Genomic DNA, 19,326 nt, shown 5'->3' with positions numbered 1-19,326 from the left:
AAAACAGTCTCTCAAGCAAATGAAAAGTGAAGATAAACAATAGTTGGGCCATGGTGAGTCAGCAGGGACGGTATATGGGGAGCATTGCTCCCTTCCCGGCTGTTGACAAGCCTTCAATTTGTTGCGCTGCTTTATTTAGAACTTTCAGTTCGGCTGGTCAGTTTCACAATGAGAGACATTAAAAATTCTGACATATGATGAATTCTGGCAAAAGATGTGACAAAAATAAATTTCACATTGCTTTGTGATCAGACATTTTCACAATTCTGCTTCCTGACGAAGTTAATATGAACGTTACTGAGGTGATGATCTTGTCCTGACAAATAAGAAAATTCAGAGCGAAAACAGAATAAGAAAAACAGCTTCAGGGCACAAGAAGATTCTAATGTAATGACATTTCATCAGAATACATTGAATGATGACACAAAACTACATTTTTCGAACAAATGGCTCCAACATGGCCGTTATTTCGCTGCGAGTAGGGTTCGAACCTACGCGGGGAAATTTATTGGATTTCGAGTCCAACGCCTTAACCACTCGGCCATCGCGGCTGACAGCTATGCAACCAATTCGTTCTATAGAAAGCATTGTAAAATCAGACACGCGGGATTGCAGTAATGCGATGAACGGTGTCCCAGTCTTTCTTTGAGTAGGGATTGAAACTGCGTGGGGAAAAAACCATTAGATGAACCTTCACAGTATTGAGAATGTTAAGGAGAACGAACTGTTTTGATAACAGGAACACAAGATTATGTCGCTGGACTGGGAATCCAGAGGCCTGAACTCACCTTTCGTGACAAGATTTGATAAATCTGGAATTGAAATTTCGTCTCAGTAATGGCGCAGAAAGGTTCTTATTCAGACGGACCATATTTCCACAACTGGGAACACATTTACACAACAGGGAATGATTAGCACAACCACACTGAAGATCTGTCACCGGCAGAGTCACGGTTCCAACAGAGAGAACAGTTACACAGCAGAGAGCTCAGTTACACAGCAGAGAGCACAGTTACACAGCAGAGAGCACAGTTACACAGCAGAGAGCACAGTTACACAGCAGAGAGCACAATTACACAGCAGAGAGATCAGTTACACAGCAGAGAGCTCAGTTACACAGCAGTGTACAGTTACACAGCAGAGAGCTCAGTTACACAGCAGACAGCAGAGAGCACAGTTACACAGCAGAGAGCACAGTTACACAGCAGAGAGCTCAGTTACACAGCAGAGAGGTCAGTTACACAGCAGTGTACAGTTACACAGCAGAGAGCTCAGTTACACAGCAGAGAGCTCAGTTACACAGCAGAGAGCTCAGTTACACAGCAGAGAGCTCAGTTACACAGCAGAGAGGTCAGTTACAGAGCAGAGAGCTTAGTTACACAGCAGAGAGCACAGTTACACAGCAGAGAGCTCAGTTACACAGCAGAGAGCTCAGTTACACTGCAGAGAGGTCAGTTACACAGCAGAGAGCCCAGCTACACAGCAGAGAGCTCAGTTACACAGCAGAGAGCCCAGTTACACAGCAGAGAGCTCAGTTACACAGCAGAGAGCTCAGTTACACAGCAGATAGGTCAGTTACACAGCAGAGAGCACAGTTACACAGCAGAGAGCACAGTTACACAGCAGAGAGCTCAGTTAAACAGCAGAGAGCACAGTTACACAGCAGAGAGATCAGTTACACAGCAGAGAGCTCAGTTACACAGCAGTGTACAGTTACACAGCAGAGAGCTCAGTTACACAGCAGACAGCAGAGAGCACAGTTACACAGCAGAGAGCACAGTTACACAGCAGAGAGCTCAGTTACACAGCAGAGAGGTCAGTTACACAGCAGAGAGCTTAGTTACACAGCAGAGAGCACAGTTACACAGCAGAGAGGTCAGTTACAGAGCAGAGAGCTCAGTTACACAGCAGAGAGCTCAGTTACACAGCAGAGAGGTCAGTTACAGAGCAGAGAGCTTAGTTACACAGCAGAGAGCACAGTTACACAGCAGAGAGCTCAGTTACACAGCAGAGAGCTCAGTTACACTGCAGAGAGGTCAGTTACACAGCAGAGAGCCCAGTTACACAGCAGAGAGCTCAGTTACACAGCAGAGAGCCCAGTTACACAGCAGAGAGCTCAGTTACACAGCAGAGAGCTCAGTTACACAGCAGATAGGTCAGTTACACAGCAGAGAGCACAGTTACACAGCAGAGAGCACAGTTAAACAGCAGAGAGCACAGTTACACAGCAGAGAGCACAGTTACACAGCAGAGAGGTCAGTTACACAGCAGAGTGCACGGTTACACAGCAGAGAGCACGGTTACACAGCAGAGAGCTCAGTTACACAGCAGAGAGCACAGTTACATAGCAGAGAGCACAGTTACACAGCAGGATATACATTTACAAACAGGGCCTCTCTGTGTGCAGCAGAAAACACATTTTCCGAAAAAAACAGTTTCACCATCTCGGCACCTTTTCTGTGTGGCATTGTGCGTGTGTCCTGATGGTCTCTACCTGCATTTCTGTGTGTCTTTCTCTGTCTGTCACAGCCGTGATGATGTTGCGGATTAATCTCACTTTTCCCAAACGGTAATTGTGATTGACAGATACAGAAAGATTTTCACACTGACATTCAGTACCAATGTCTGATAGAGACTGAAACCCACCCTCACATACAGTATCAGACATTGACACATAATGAAGGAATCCTGCTCTCACAACCTGTTCCAGAGACTGAGGTGCAGTGTTCCCTCCACTCGCGAATACTACCTGTGATTTACAGATACAGAACAAATCTCAGTCAGGTGAGTAGCAGAGTTTGATGGGTACGACATGTATTCCACAATCGCCTTCTCTGCGCCAGATAATCAGATGCAATCGACATGCGGTGTCTGTGTTGTTTTAACAAGAGTTTTACACAAGAACCGGAACACATTTACACAATATCAGGGTATAAGACGGAGGAGCAGAAGTAGACCATTCAGCCCATCGAATATGCTCCGTATTTTAATGAGATCATGCTTGATCTGATATATGATGTGTTATGACCTCATACGGTGGCACGTTGTCACAGTGGTTACCTCACAGCGCCCGCGATCCGGGTTCAATTCCAGCCTTTGGTCACTGACTGTATGGAGTTTGCACTTTTTCTCTGTGTCTATGGGTTTCCTCCGGGTGCTGCGATTTCCACGCACGTCCAAATGTGTGTGGGTTAGGTGGAATGCCCATGCTCAATTGCCCCTTTGTGTTTATAAAGTTGGGTAGTGCGTTACAGGGATGTGGTTGGGGCATAGGGACTCTTTCAGAGTTCGGTGCAGAGTCGATGGGCCGAATGGACACCTTTTACATTTTAATGATTTCATGATAATCCTCGTGCCCACTTTCCCGGCTTTTCATCTCTAGATTTCATGATTAACCTTTAAAACCAATACTCCAACCAAGCCTCAGGTACCAGTAACTCCTCAATGGGCGTTAATTTTCCGGCTGCCAATCATTTGATTAGTCTGAGGGAAGTCACATCCTGGAAACATCATACATTGATCCAGTTCCAAAATAAATTAAGGTGCTTTAGTCCCTGATAACCATCGGCTGCTTTCCCCGTTGACGGTGAGATCTGACTGATGGTGATTTAACCTCAGGATCACGATACCTCAGGCGAGTGGCAAGGCTGTGAAGGCGGGGTTTTCCTGATTCAGTTCTATTGTAACCGTGTGATCTGAATCTAATTAACCTGGTTCTCACTCTGGTAATATTGTCTCATGCTGAGGCAAACCTCACCGATTGGATAGACGAGTGATCGTTCTTCAGTCTTGTCATGGACGAATCCGAGCTCACTGGGCTAAATCGCTGGCTTTTAAGGCAGGCCAGCAGCACGGTTCAATTCCCGTACCAGCCTCCCCGAACAGGCGCCGGAATGTGGCGACTAGGGGCTTTTCACAGTAACTTCATTGAAGCCTACTCGTGACAATAAGCGATTTTCATTTTTCATTTCATATGAAGGCACTTTCTGGACAGTTTACCTTTCAAACAGGAATAGTCTCATCGTACCACAATAATTTATCATTAATCTGTTCCAAGTATACTTTCACGACTCGCTGAAAGAATATAATCCCTATTTCCTGGGGAATGAAGCCAGGCAGGTGTAGAAACCTGCAACTGAATGATCAGAAAATGTCCATCGTGAAATGTGTGTTCCGATGATCGACGGATTCCTCGGTGAAGCCGGGAGCGTTTGTTTTTGCTGTCAAATGCTGGTTGATTCCAGTCTTTCAGCGGGAGGCTTTCACACTGTGTGGAAATATCTTGGACATGATATTGAAGTGTTTCACATCAGTCCATTCATAAAAGTCCCTGAATGTGATGGGAATTCATTTTACTGAAAAAAACTGCATTCCCAACATTGAACACGGGGCTGAAGACAAAGAGGCGGATATTGTCCATCAGTTCATGAATGCAAAACGAATTAAGACTTTTTGACGCATGCACTTGTCGGTTGAGGTGGCCGAGTGGTGAAGGTGATGGACTGCTAGTCCATTGCGCTCTGTAACGGCGTTCGAATCCCATCCTCGTCGATTTTTCATACGCTGTTTTCTCGGAAGTGGGGCTCATTTTTCGATGATGGATCTGCAATCACTGACGTGCAAATCTATTCCAAGTTGTGAGGCCGGATTGCATCGAGCTGTGTTGGAAAAGCGAGAATTCAAAATTCAGTCTTGTTCTGATTGAATGAATTGATCGGGTCGTGAGAGAGGAACCACTTTGATTTGGCTTACTGTCACATGTACTGAAGTACAGTGAAAAGTATTTTTCTGCTACCAAGGAACATACACATTACATACAGAGTGGGCAAAAAAAGAATAATCGACACAGTGCATTGCCAAATGGTACATCGACAAACAGTGATTGGTCACAGTGCGGAACAAGTAGACAAACAAAGTAAATCCATGAGCAAGAGTAGCATAGGGCGTCGTGAGTAGTGTTCTTACAGGGAACAGATCAGTCCGAGGGAGAGTTGTTGAGGAGTCTAGTAGCTGTGGGGAAGAAGCTGTTCCTATGTCTGGATGTGCGGGTCTTCAGACTTCAGTGCCTTCTGCCTGATGAAATAGTCTGTAAAAAGTCAGAACCTGGGTGGGAGGGTTTCTGATAATGTTGTCTGCTGTCCTGCGGCAGCGGGAGTTGTAGGCAGAAACACTGTGCGGGTGGCATGCTTGTGTGATTGGTTGGGCTGAGTTCACCACATTGCAGTTTCTTGCGAAGTTGGACCGGGCAGTTGCCATACCAAGCTATGATGCAGCCCGATTGGATGCTCTCTATGGCGCATCTGTAGAAGTTTGTGAGAGTCGAAGCAGACATGACGAATTTCTTGTCCTTCCTTAGGAGGTAGAAACGATGTTGGGCTTTCTAGATTGTTGCATCAACGTGAGTGGACCAGGACAGACTGTTGATGACGGCGACCCCCAGAGATGTAAAGCTATCGACCATCTCCACTTCGCACCCATTGATGCAGACGGGTGTGTGTGTTGTGCAACGCTTCATGGCGTCGATGATCAGTTCCTTGGTCTTTCCGATATTTAGAGACAGGCTGTTTTAGGTACTGTTATGAGCGAGGCGTTTTCCGAACCCCAAAATGTATCAGAGAGTTCAACCAATCTCTCCCTTTAATGGATTTGCTGCTTTTCCTAGCACATGGCTTTTTCCCTAGATGTGGGATTACAATTATGGGCACGTGGGTTTTTAAACACAAAACACTGTTTATTCCATGAACTCAACTGAAGATCTTAAATAAACATTGGATCTCTGACTTCAAAGATAACTCAGAAAATATTGCAACAGTAAATAATTCCTTAAACTGTTCCTTCAAACTTCCAAGAGACTTAACATCTTGAAACAGAATCACATCCGGTTAAAGGCTTTACAATTATCAGTTTAAATCACCCAAATGATCCAGAGATTGTCTTTTATATCAGAGATCCAGCTCCCTGCTAACACAGGCACTCCCAAGCTCTTTTCAAACTGGCAGCTCTCTGGAAACACACAGACACACACAAGCTGCTTTTTAAACTGAAACAAAAATTTGAAAAATGGCTGACCTAAAGCCCAGCTCCACCCACTCTCTGGCATTACTGTTTTCTTAAAGGGACATCGCTCAAACATCCATGTCTTAAAGGAACTCTTCCATGATACCTCCACCCAAGCAAAAAAAAACCTTCAACTTCAAGATGGTTTCATTTTTCACTTTTGCACCATTCACTAAGAAATATACACAGTAAATATACACTTTCGTTTAAAAAAAATAACAACACATGCAAACAGGTATAAGAATATAGTCCATTTTTCTTTGTTCTTCTTCCTCCGACCGAAATCCTTCTCGATTGACAGTCTCTTTGAACAAAATCTCTGCACGATCCATCCATTCCTCTACTCCTCGGCATTTCTCTTTAGAATCAGACACTTTAGTTCAATCTGACCACAGTGTCCCTTGCAATTCTCCAATACAGGAACATTGGTGATCACAGCTTTCAGGCAGTCAAATGCCTGTTGAAAGTCCGCAGTCCATTGAATATTTTTACGTTTCTTCTGCAATTCCATCAGTGGAGTAATCACGCCACAAAACGTTTGCACTAAAGTTCGATTAAATCCACTCATTCTAAGAAATCGCATTATTTCCCTTCCTCTTGAGGGTATCAGAAACTCCTCAAGGAAAGTGATTCGGGCTCCTGCAAATTCACTTTCGGCTAGTTTCATTACCAACCCCGCCACCTGAAGTCGATCGAAGAACTCCATACGATGCTTTAAATGTTCTTTCCATATCTGGAAGTTGGAAATAAAAGCAGATTGTTCCACTTTCTCAATGCAATCATTCAAACGTGGGATAGGATAAGAGTCAGTTCTTGTAACTGCATTCACCTTTCTATAGTCCACATACAACCGTTGGGTACCGTCTGGTTTAGGTACCATCAATATGGGTGAGCTCCATTGGCTGCGACCCACTTCAATTATGCCATTTTTAAGCATACTCTCAATCTCTTTGTTAACCTGTGCCAATTTTAACGGATGAAGTCTATATGGATGTTGTTTGATAGGAACAGCATTTCCTACATCTACATCATGTATAGCCATTTTAATACTACCCAATTTATCTCTACAAACTTGCCCATGTGATTTCAATAACTCTTTCTGGTCAGTTCGTTTTTCCTCTGGAAGGTAACTTAACAATTCATACCAATTTTTAAGAACATCCTCATTTTCCAATTTAATTTGAGGTATGTGAAGTTCACAGTCATCTGGATTTGGTTCGTCACTTTGAGTTAGAATCATTAAAATCTCATTTTTCTCTCCTTCCCTTTCAAAGTACCTTTTAAGCATATTCACATGACACACTCGGTGAGTCTTCCTTCTATCTGGTGCTTTTACCACTTAATTCACCTCATTTAATTTCCTTTCAATCTGATACGGCCCACAAAACATAGCTTTTAAAGGCTCCCCTGCCACTGGTAACAACTTTATCCCCACTGGCAAAACTACGAACTTTGGATTTCTTGTCCGCTACCCGTTTCATTCCATTTTGTGCAACTTTCAAATGTTGTCTAGCCAATTCACCTGCTCTATTTAATCGTTTCCTAAAATTTGACACGTAATCCAATAATGTAACTTCCGATTTCGCACCCACCAATTTTTCCTTAATCAATTTAAGCGGTCCTCTTACCTCATGACCAAAAACTAGTTCAAAAGGATTAAATTTGGTAGACTCATTAGGTGCATCCCTAATTGCAAACAATACGAATGGGATTCATTTATCCCAATCCTCTGGATAATCTTGACAGTACGGCCTCAACATTGGCGTTAATGTCTGTTGCAACCTTTCTGACGCTCTCTGCGATTCTGGATGGGACGCAGTTGATTTAAATTGCTTTATTCCTAAGCTATCCATAACTTCTTTGAATAACTTTGAAGTAAAATTAGTTCCTTGATCGGATTGAATTTCTGGTGGTAGTCTATATCTAGTAAAGAATTGAAGTAACTCCTCCACAATCCTTTGAGCTGTAATATTACGTACTGGAATGGCCTCTGGAAACCTAGTAGACACATCCATTACAGTCAAAAGATATTGATTCCCACTTTTTGTTCGAGGAAGAGGTCCTAGACAATGGATTAGGATTCTTTTAGAAGGTTCCTTAAATGCTGGAATGGGTATTAAGGGCGCTGGTTTTGTCACTGCTTGAGAGTTCCCTATCACTTGACATGTGCGACATGATTTACAAAATTTAACTACATCTTAATGTAGTCCAGGCCAATAAAAAAATTCTGTATTTTAGCTGGTGTTTTCCCTATTCCCAAATGACCTCCCACTGGTACCTCATGTGCAACTCGCAACACGTCCTTTCTATACCCTACCGGCAATACTACTTGATGATCTTCTGCCCACTTTTCATCTGCCTGCATATGTACTGGTCTCCATTTTCTCATCAGGACATCATTTTTACGGTAATAACACACTGGTATACTCTCAGATTCCTCTTCTGTATCTGCTTTCTGATATATCCGTTTTATTTCTATATTTTTCTGTTATAACTCCGCCAATTTTCCTGAACTAAAAATATCCGCCTCATCCTCCACCTCTTCCTGTTCTTTTTCAACCATCTGATCAAACATTGTTGCTGATAATTGCACTTCAACTTCATCTTTACTCTTTGATTTCTCCTCTTGCCTTAACCTGTAACTTTGCGACCTTGTTACTACAAAATCCGGACAAATCCCAGGATATTCGTCCTTCAACACTTCAGTTGACTGATTTTCCACTGTCTTATCAACCACAGTAGGCATCACTCCCACCTGCGATGCAGCTATATCATTACCCAAGATAAACTGTATTCCTGGACAAGATAGTTTATCTATTACTCCTACTACCTCTTCACCATTCTTCACTGGACTTTCCAACCTCACCTTATACAAGGGAACGCGACTCCTTTCATCCTGAATTCCACATATCACCACCTTTTCTGGCAACATTCTTCCCAAACTACATAATTCCTCATCTCTTACCATTAAAGATTGACTAGCCACTGTATCTCTTAACATTGTGACTTCTTCACCTGCTCCTCTTGATACACATAAGTAAAGTTTACCCACACAAGTAAATTCTTTAAATACATCTGGCACCTTCTTAACAATTGCTTCTTGAACAGGCTGTACAATTGTTTGCACCTCCTTCGCGTCCCTTGGGATTTCCTTTACCACTCTTACAAACCCCACCGTCTTATCCTGTTTTACCACATCACCCTTCTCAGTGCTTGTCTTCAACCACCAACACTGTGACTTTACATGGCCTAGTTTATTACAGTGAAAACATTTGAAACTTTTCATTTCTTTTCCACCCTCCTGGATATCTTTTTCAATCAGAGGTACACTCCCTTTATTGTCTCCCATCATATCAGCTTTACCTTTACCACTTGAGTATTTCTCATGTCCCCAGTTTCTATCCCTCATCGGCTGAAACTGATGTCGGAAAACAATCTTTGAATTATGAACTAATTCATAATCATCTGCCATTTCTGCTACTAATCTCGCAGTTTTAACCCCCTGTTCTTCCACATGAGATACAGTTTTAGTGTGAGTCATCCTAAAGTCTGTATAAAAGTCAGACAGAAAGCGCACATTAGTAAGCATTGCGCAGGTCAAGGAGACACAGCCAGAGTTAGTGAGACACAGACAGAGTGAGAATTTGGTAATTTGGTGCAGTGAGGTAACCAGGAAAAGTAAGTGGTTCATCTAATTTTGCTGTTTTTCAGTTAAAAGTGCAGTGTAGATTAGTGTCTGATTGGCTGAAGCTGCCCCCACCCTAATTGCTGAGAGGCAGTTATCTGGCAGTCACCTGAGGCCTGTTGAGGGGCACAAAGGTACACATTGTATTCTTCTCTTTGAAGTTTTAGTGTGAGTCATCCTAAAGTCTGTGTAAAAGACAGACAGAAAGCGCACATTAGTAAGCATTGCGCAGGTCAAGGAGACACAGCCTGAGTGAGAGAGATACAGACCGAGTGAGAATTTGGTAAGTACTGCTTAACAACTTCCTTACCTTGCAGGTCAGCTGTTAGTTTCGGGAGATCAGTTTCGGGAGCAGGCCTATTGGCTGACTAAATCAGGAAGGATACAAAGGGTGTGGCTGAAGTGCCTATAGAAACAGAGTGCTGGAGGCAAACAGAGTGTATCTGAGTTTGGGTAAGGCTGAGTTCGGGTAAGAGGTGAGTGAGGGCTGTGTTTTTTGGAGTTTGGTGTTTGGGGTTGAGTTTCAAAAAAAAAAAAAATCCAATTAATTAAGTAAATTAATTAACTAGTTAAGGGAATTTGGTGCTCATCTTAAGGAGGTGCAGAGAAGCAGACCTGTGAGGGAGTCTCGGGAGCAATTATATCACAGCCAGCAGGTAAGTGATTGGCTTGTGACTGGTAAGTGATTTCTCTCTCTTTGACTTTCTCTTAGCTGTGTAGTGTAGTTCAAATTTAACTTCAGGTTTAAGTCATGGCAGGAGAGCTCAGACCCGTGTCATGCTCCTCTTGTGAGATGTGGCAAGTCAGGGACCCTTCTGGTGTCCCTGACTCCTTCATCTGCAAGAAGTGTGTCCAACTGCAGCTCCTGTTAGACCGCTTGACGGCTCTGGAGCTGCGGATGGACTCACTTTGGAGCATCCGCGATGCTGAGGAAGTTGTGGATAGCACATTCAGTGAGTTGGTCACACCGCAGATTACAATTACTGAGGCAGATAGGGAATGGGTGACCAACAGACAGAGGAAGAGTAGGAAGGCAGTGCAGGGATCCCCTACGGTCATCTCCCTCCAAAACAGATTTACCGTTTTGGAAACTGTTGGGGGAGATGGCTCACCAGGGGAAGGTGGCAGCAGCCATGTACATGGCACCGTGGCTGGCTCTGCTGCACAGAAGGGCGGGAAAAAGAGTGGCAGAGCTATAGTGATAGGGGATTCAATTGTAAGTGGAATAGATAGGCGTTTCTGCGGACGCAAACGAGAATCCAGGTTGGTATGTTGCCTCCCTGGTGCAAGGGTCAAGAATGTCTCGGAGCGGCTGCAGGGCATTCTGGAGGGGGAGGGTGAACAGCCAGCTGTCGTGGTGCATATAGGCACCAACGATATAGGTAAAAAACGGGATGAGGTCCTACAAGCTGAATTTAGGGAGTTAGGAGTTAAACTAAAAAGTAGGACCTCAAAGGTAGTAATCTCAGGATTGCTACCAGTGCCACGTGATAGTCAGAGTAGGAATGACAGGATAGCTAGGATGAATACGTGGCTTGAGAGATGGTGCAAGAGGGAGGGTTTCAAATTCCTGGGACATTGGGACCGGTTCTGGGGGAGGTGGGACCTGTACAAATCGGACGGTCTGCATCTGGGTGGGACCGGAACCAATGTTCTCGGGGGTGTGTTTGCTAGTGCAGTTGGGGAGGGTTTCAACTAATGTGGCAGGGGGATGGGAACCGAAGTAGGAAGTCAGTGGGGACAGAAACAAAAGGCAGGAAGGGAGAGTGTGTAAAGCATGACCAGAGAAAGCAGGGCAGAGAGCAAGGAAAGTTTACATTAAACTGCATTTATTTCAATGCAAGGGGCCTGACGGGCAAAGCGAATGAACTCAGGGCATGGATGGGCACATGGGACTGGGATATTATAGCTATGACTGAAACATGGCTAAGGGAGGGGCAGGACTGGCAGCTCAATGTTCCGGGGTACAGATGCTATAGAAAGGATAGAACAGGAGGTAAGAGAGGAGGGGGAGTGGCGTTTTTGATTAGGGAGAACATCACGGCAGTACTTAGAGGGGATATGTCCGAGGGTTCGCCCACTGAGTCTATATGGGTGGAACTGAAAAATAAGAATGGAGAGATCACCTTGGTAGGACTGTACTACAGGCCCCCAAATAGTCAGCGGGAAATTGAGGAGCAAGTATGTAAGGCGATTACAGATAGCTGCAAGAATAATAGGGTGGTAGTAGTAGGGGACTTTAACTTTCCCAACATTGACTGAGACAGCCATAGCATTAGGGGCTTGGATGGAGGGAAATTCGTTGAGTGTATTCAGGAGGAATTTCTCATTCAGTATGTGGATGGACCGACTAGAGAGGGGGCAAAACTTGACCTCGTCTTGGGAAATAAGGAAGGGCAAGTGACAGAAGTGCTAGTGAGGGATCACTTTGGGACAAGTGACCATAACTCCATTAGTTTTAAGATAGCTATGGAGAATGATAGGTCTGCCCAAGAGTTAAAATTCTTAATTGGGGCAAGGCCAATTTTGATGGTATCAGACAGGAACTTGCAGAGGTAGATTGGGGGAGACTGTTGGCAGGCAAAGGGACGGCTGGTAAATGGGAGGCTTTTAAAAATGTGTTAACCAGGGTGCAGGGTACGCACATTCCCTTTAGAGTGAAGGGCAAGGCTGGTAGAAGTAGGGAACCCTGGATGACTCGAGATATTGAGACTCTGGTCAAAAAGAAGAAGGAGGCATATGACGTACATAAGCAACTGGGATCAAGTGGATCCCTTGAAGAGTATAGAGATTGTCGAAATAGAGTTAAGAGGGAAATCAGGAGGGCAAAAAGGGGACATGAAATTGCTTTGGCAAATAATGCAAGGGAGAATCCAAAGAGATTCTACAGATACATAAAGGGGAAAAGAGTAACTAGGGACAGACTAGGGCCTCTTAAGGATCAACAAGGACATCTTAAGGATCAACAAGGACATCTATGTGCAGAGCCACAAGAGTTGGGTGAGATCTTGAATGAATATTTCTCATCGGTATTCACGGTGGAGAAAGGCATGGATGTTAGGAAACTAAGGGAAATAAATAGTGATGTCTTGAGAAGTGTGCATATTACAGAGGAGGAGGTGCTGGAAGTCTTAAAGCGCATCAAGGTAGATAAATCCCCGGGACCTGATGAAATGTATCCCAGGATGTTGTGGGAGGCTAGGGAGGAAATTGCGGGTCCCCTAACAGAGATATTTGAATCATCGGCAGCCACAGGTGAGGTGCCTGAAGATTGGAGAGTGGCGAATGTTGTGCCCTTGTTTAAGAAGGGCAGCAGGGAAAAGCCTGGGAACTACAGACCGGTGAGCCTAACGTCTGTAGTAGGTAAGTTGCTAGAAGGTATTCTGAGAAACAGGATCTACAAGCATTTAGAGAGGCAAGGACTGATTCGGGGCAGTCAGCATGGCTTTGTGCGTGGAAAATCATGTCTCACAAATTTGATTGAGTTTTTTGAGGGGGTGACCAAGAAGGTAGATGAGGGCAGTGCAGTAGACGTTGTCTACATGGACTTTAGCAAAGCCTTTGACAAGGTACCGCATGGTAGGTTGTTGCAGAAGGTTAAAGCTCACGGGATCCAGGGTGAGGTTGCCAATTGGATTCAAAATTGGCTGGACGACAGAAGGCAGAGAGTGGTTGTAGAAGGTTGTTTTTCAAACTGGAGGCCTGTGGAGTGGTGTGCCTCAGGGATCGGTGCTGGGTCCACTGTTATTTGTGATTTATATTAATGATTTGGATGAGAATTTAGGAGGCATGGTTAGTAAGTTTGCAGATGACACCAAGATTGGTGGCACAGTGGATAGTGAAGAAGGTTATCTAGGATTGCAACGGGATCTTGATCAATTAGGCCAGTGGGCCGACGAATGGCCTTTTGGCAGATCGAATCAGGCCAGGACCTACTCAGTTAATGGTATGGCGTTGGGGAGAGTTATAGAACAAAGAGATCTAGGAGTACAGGTTCATAGCTCCTTGAAGGTGGAGTCGCAGGTGGACAGGGTGGTGAAGAAGGCATTCGGCATGCTTGGTTTCATTGGTCAGAACATTGAATACAGGAGTTGGGACGCCTTGTTGAAGTTGTACAAGACATTGGTACGGCCACACTTGGAATACTGTGTGCAGTTCTGGTCACCCTATTATAGAAAGGATATTATTAAACTAGAAAGAGTGCAGAAAAGATTTACTAGGATGTTGCCGGGACTTGATGGTTTGAGTTATAAGGAGGGGCTGGATAGACTGGGACTTTTTTCCCTGGAGCGTAGGAGGCTTAGGGGTGATCTTATAGAGGTATATAAAATAATGAGGGGCATAGATAAGGTAGATAGTCAACATCTTTTCCCAAAGGTAGGGGAGTCTAAAACTAGAGGGCATAGGTTTAAGGAGAGAGGGGAGAGATTCAGAAGGGCCCAGAGGGGCAATTTCTTCACTCAGAGGGTAGTGAATGTCTGGAATGGGCTGCCAGAGGTAGTAGTAGAGGCGGGTACAATTGTGTCTTTTAAAAAGCATTTTGATAGTTACATGGGTAAGATGGGTATAGAGGGTTATGGGCCAAGTGCGGGCAACTGGGACTAGCTTAATGGTACAAACTGGGCGGCATGGACTGGTTGGGCCGAAGGGCCTGTTTCCATGCTGTAAACTTCTATGATTCTATGAGTTCACACTACATCAGGAAATGAATTTTTAAACTCCTCCAAAAGTATAATTTTCTGAGAACTTAATACATTTGGTCTATTTTCAAAGCCCTTATCCACCTATCAAAATTACTCTGTTTCAGCCTTTCAAACTCCATGTATGTTTGACCAAATTCTTTCCTTAAATTTCTAAACCTTAGTCTGTAAGCTTCAGGCACTCGCTCAGATGCACTTAAGATGGGTTTCTTCACCTGCTCATACGTTCCAGATACCACCTCCGGTCGTGATGCAAACACTTCACTAGCTCTACCTACCAGCTTTGTTTGAATCAGTAACGCCCACATGTCCTGTGGCCATTTCATTTGTTTAGCTACCTTCTGAAATTAAATGAAAAATGCTTCCACTTCCTTCTCGTCAAACCGTGGCAATGCTTGGACGTATTTAAATAGATTCCCACCAAGCCTTTGACTATGACGCGCTTTCTCACTATCCTCATCACTATCATCCAACTGTACGTTTCCCTTTACGTCTGCCAATTTTAACTGATTGTCATGTTTCATGGCCATTTTCTGAAGTTCAAACTCGCTCTCTTTATCTTTTTCCCTCCTCTGTATTTCCATTTCTTTTTCTTTTTTTCTGCTAGGACTATTCTTTCTTTTCTCCTTTCTGCTCTCTCCTTTTCTTTTTCCTCTCTCTCTCTTTCTCTTTCTTTTTCCTCTCTCTCCCTCTCGTATTCAAGCCGCTTTAATTCTTTCTCATGTTCCATTTGTTTAATTTGCAACTGAATTTTTGCCATTTCCAATGAGTCAAACTCTATCGCATGCAACTTTAAATGCTTAACCACCGCCATAATTACTTCATCTTTTCGCATTTTGTCAGGTAAGGTTAACTGCAATGTTCTTGCCAAATCTAACAGTCTGCTTTTCGTTTCTGCCCGTAAAGTACTACGTGTGACATTCTCCACCCCCAAAAACTTCTGAGCCTCTGAAAGAGACATTGTTCACAACACTCTCCCCACGTAAACTAAAATACCACACCGGAAAAGCAACAATCTTTCACTGTCTTTAAGTTCACAAAAGCCAATCCAATAGATAGACTTTTATCCCGGATGAGCCCCCAATTTTTATGGGTGAGGCGTTTTCAGAACCCCAAAATGTATCATGGAGTTCAACCAACCTCTCCCTTTAATGGATTTGTTGCTTTTCCTAGCACACGGCTTTTTCCCTAGGTGTATTGTTATTATACAATTATGGACACGTGGGCTTTTAAACACAAAACACTGTTTATTCCATGAACTCAACTTCACATCTTAAATAAACATAGGATCTCTTAACACCCCTTACTTCAAAGATAACTCAGAAAATATTGCAACAGTAAATAATTCCTTAAAATGTTCCTTCAAACTTCCAAGAGACTTAACACCTTTAAACAGAATCACATCAGGTTAAAGGTTTTATAATTATCAGTTTAAATCACCCAAATGATCCAGAGATGGTCTTTTATGCCAGAGATCCAGCTCCCTGCAAACGAAGACACTCCCAATCTCTTTTCAAACTTGCAGCTCTCTGGAAACACACAGACACACACAAGGTGCTTTTTAAACTGAAAGTAAAAATCTGCAAAATGGCTGACCTAAACCGAGCTCCACCCACTCTCTGACCTCACTGTTTTCTTAAATGTACATTGCTTAAACAGCTAGGTCTTAAAGGTACAATCACCTTGTGATTTATCTACCTTCTGTATCTGATTCGTCATTGTTTGCGATACGACCTACCGCAGTGGTATCATCCACAAACTTATAGATTGAGTTGGAGCTAAATCCTGCCACACAGGATATGCCTCCATATTCAGCGGGTCCGACAATGACAAGACTGAAGAACGATCACTCGTCTATCCAATCAGTGAGGTTGGCCTCACTGTGAGACAAGATTAGCAGAAGGAAAACCAAATTAATTAGATTCAGATCACACGGTTATACTAGACCTGAAACATGAAAACCCCGCCATCTCACAATTCCCGTTCCAGCCTCCCCGAACCGGCGCCGGAATGTGGCAACTCCGGGCTTTTCACAGAACCTCGATTGAAGCCTACTTGTGACAATAAGAGATTATTAGTATTATTATTATTGCTCCTCGCCTGAGGTATGGTGATCCTCAGGTTAAATCACCACCAGTCAGATCTTACCCTCAAAGGGCCTATGGTCATCAGGGACTAGAGTGACTTAATTTACTTTAGAACTGGATCAATGTATGACATTTCCAGGATGTGACTTCACTCAAGACTGGCCAAATGACTGACAGCCGGGACATTAACGACCATTGAGGAGTTACCGCTACCTGAGGCTTGGTGGGATTGCTGGTTTTAAAGGTTCATCATGAAATCTAGAGATAAAAAGCCGGGAAAGTGGACATGAGTATTATCATGAGATCATTAAAATGTAAAAGGAGGCCATTCTGCCAATGGACTCTGCAACGATATTCTGAAAGAGCCTCTGTGTCCCCACCACATCCCTGTAAGACCACCCAACTTTCTGAACACTAAGGGTCAATTTAGCATGGATAGTCCACCTAACCCGCACACATTTGGACTGTGCGAGGAAATCGCAGCACCCGGAGGAAACCCACACAGACACGGAGAGAAAGTGCAAACTCCACACAGTCAGTGGCTAAAGGCTGGAATTGAACCGGATCGCGGGCGCTGTGAGGTAACCACTGTGACAACGTGCCACCGTATGAGGTCATAACACGTCATATATCAGATCAAGCATGATCTCATTGAAATGCGGAGCATATTCGATGGGCTGAATGGCCTGCTTCTGCTCCTACGTCTTATACCCTGATATTGTGTAAATGTGTTCCTGTTCTTGGGTAAAACCCTTGTTAAACCAACACAGACGCCGCATGTCGTCTGCATCTGATTATCTGGCGCAGAGAAGGTGATTGTGGAATACATGTCGTCCCCATCAAACTCTGCTACTCACCTGACTGAGATTTGTTCTGTATCTGTAAATCACAGGTAGTGTTCGCGAGTGGAGGGAACACTCTGCACCTCAGTCTCAACAGTTTGCGAGAGCAGAATTCCTTCATTATGAGTCAATGTCTGGGACTGTATGTGAGGGTGGGATTCAGTCTCTATTAGACATTGGTACTGAATGTCAGTTTGGAAATGTTTCTGTATCTATCAATCACAATTACCGTTTGGGAAAAGTGAGATCAATGCGTAACATCAGCACGGCTGTGACAGACAGAGAAAGAGACACAAAAAATCAGAAAGAGACTATCAGGACACACACAATGACACACAGAAAAGGTGCCGAGATGGAGAAACTGTTTTTTTCGGAAAATGTTGTTTTCTGCTGCACACAGAGAGGCCCTGTTTGTAAAATTATATCTTGCTGTGTCACTGAGCTCTCTGCTGTGTAACCGTGCTCTCTGCCGTGGAACCGTGACACTGCCGGTGACAGATCTGTGTTTGTGCCAAATCATTACTTGTTGTGTAATGTGGTCCCAGTTGTGGAAATAAGATCCATCGGAAGCAGAACCGTTACTGAGACGACATTTTAATTCCATATTTATTAAATTTTGTCACGAAATGTTCGTTTAGACCTCTGGATTCCCAGTCATAACCTTGCGTTCCTGTTACGAAGAAAGTTCATTCAGCATCAATATTTTCAGATAATAACACGGAAGCGCCCAACGTGGGGCTCGAACCCACGACCCTGGGATTAAGAGTCCCATGCTCTACCGACTGAGCTAGCCGGGCTGCTGGTGCACTATTTATTAAGCGTCTTCTTGAAGAGAGTTGCTGCGGTTAAGTCCTTCTGCCATACTTCCCACTCCTGACACCATGTAGAAATGCTCGTCTCTCAATGACTGGCGACCAATGACATGTAATAAAAAATAACTGACTTAATAATTGAGCAGCTCCTCCTGGCTTGTGCTCTGACCGCGATCCGGGGAACTGCCGGAATCCCGACACGTGACCATTTTAGTTGCGTCATCAGGTCATCAGGTGACCGTTCGACCTGCACAGGTCTCCCTCTGTGCTGTAATTTCTAGATTTCATCATTTAAATTTCCCTCCAGACTGTAAAGTGTGGTCCTGTTCCATTTGAATTTCTAATATATTTCCAATGTAACTGATGTTGTTCCACAATCTATTTAATCGGTGGAATTGTGCGTTTAGGGAGCTGAGGTTTTCGAGTCTCTCAAGGCCTCTCTCCAAATCCAATGGTCATTTTCCACGAAGGTTCAATCCCTCCTCACATAAACCCCGGGGCCCCGTTGATCGTTTGATTGCGATAACTTCCTGGAAAGATTCCAGGCTGGTTTTAGAATGTATTCTATCGAACAAATTACTAATGAATGACACCCTGGGCACAGCTGCGATGGCCGAGTGGTTAAGGCGTCGGGCTTGAAATCCAATGGGGTTTCCCCGCGCAGGTTCTAGTCCTGCTCGCACCGACTGTGATTCGAAGTGTTTGCTGAACTACCCGCGCAAGCCGCTGACTCGAGAATGAATCGGAATGTTTGTAAATGAACCTATATCGAGCTCAGTCAGATATTTAATGTTTTTTGGGGAAACTGAACGAAATATAAAGAAGCTCGCACTCAAAACAACAATCAATAAATAATAACGTTTCCTGCAATGTTTGGAAGGAGAAGCAGCAACGGCAGCGAATGGAAACGTGGTTCGGTTTCATTCAGCTGAATGTATTTTTGGGTAAAAAGATCGTGTTAGAAATGGAACATATTTTATCTCTCTATCTGTTTCTTTGTTTCTTTCTCTCTCCCTCACTCATTGTTTTTGTGCTTCTCCGGGGACTGATTGGATACAGTGAAACTCAGCCCTATTTCACCCCAACTCTTTTGGACGAATACATCCTGGTGATGGACGGTCCTGAATCAGTGGAAGAATCGAC

At 44.0% G+C, this 19,326-nt stretch overlaps 3 non-coding genes across 3 annotated transcripts; 1 reads left to right on the top strand and 2 right to left on the bottom strand.

The window, feature by feature from the left end:
- Window positions 1-470: 470 nt before the first annotated feature.
- trnas-cga (transfer RNA serine (anticodon CGA)) lies at window positions 471-551 on the bottom strand. Its single transcript has one exon. It is a non-coding gene; the product is annotated as a tRNA-Ser (tRNA).
- A 17,544-nt stretch (window positions 552-18,095) lies between these two features.
- trnak-cuu (transfer RNA lysine (anticodon CUU)) lies at window positions 18,096-18,168 on the bottom strand. The gene has a single exon. It is a non-coding gene; the product is annotated as a tRNA-Lys (tRNA).
- A 618-nt stretch (window positions 18,169-18,786) lies between these two features.
- trnas-uga (transfer RNA serine (anticodon UGA)) lies at window positions 18,787-18,868 on the top strand. Its single transcript has one exon. It is a non-coding gene; the product is annotated as a tRNA-Ser (tRNA).
- Window positions 18,869-19,326: the final 458 nt, after the last annotated feature.

Source organism: Scyliorhinus torazame, chromosome 24 (assembly GCF_047496885.1).
Source record: "Scyliorhinus torazame isolate Kashiwa2021f chromosome 24, sScyTor2.1, whole genome shotgun sequence".
NCBI lineage: Eukaryota > Metazoa > Chordata > Chondrichthyes > Carcharhiniformes > Scyliorhinidae > Scyliorhinus > Scyliorhinus torazame.
The sequence above is the reverse complement of the archived record's forward strand: the minus strand, read 5'-3'. Positions and strand labels throughout refer to the sequence as shown.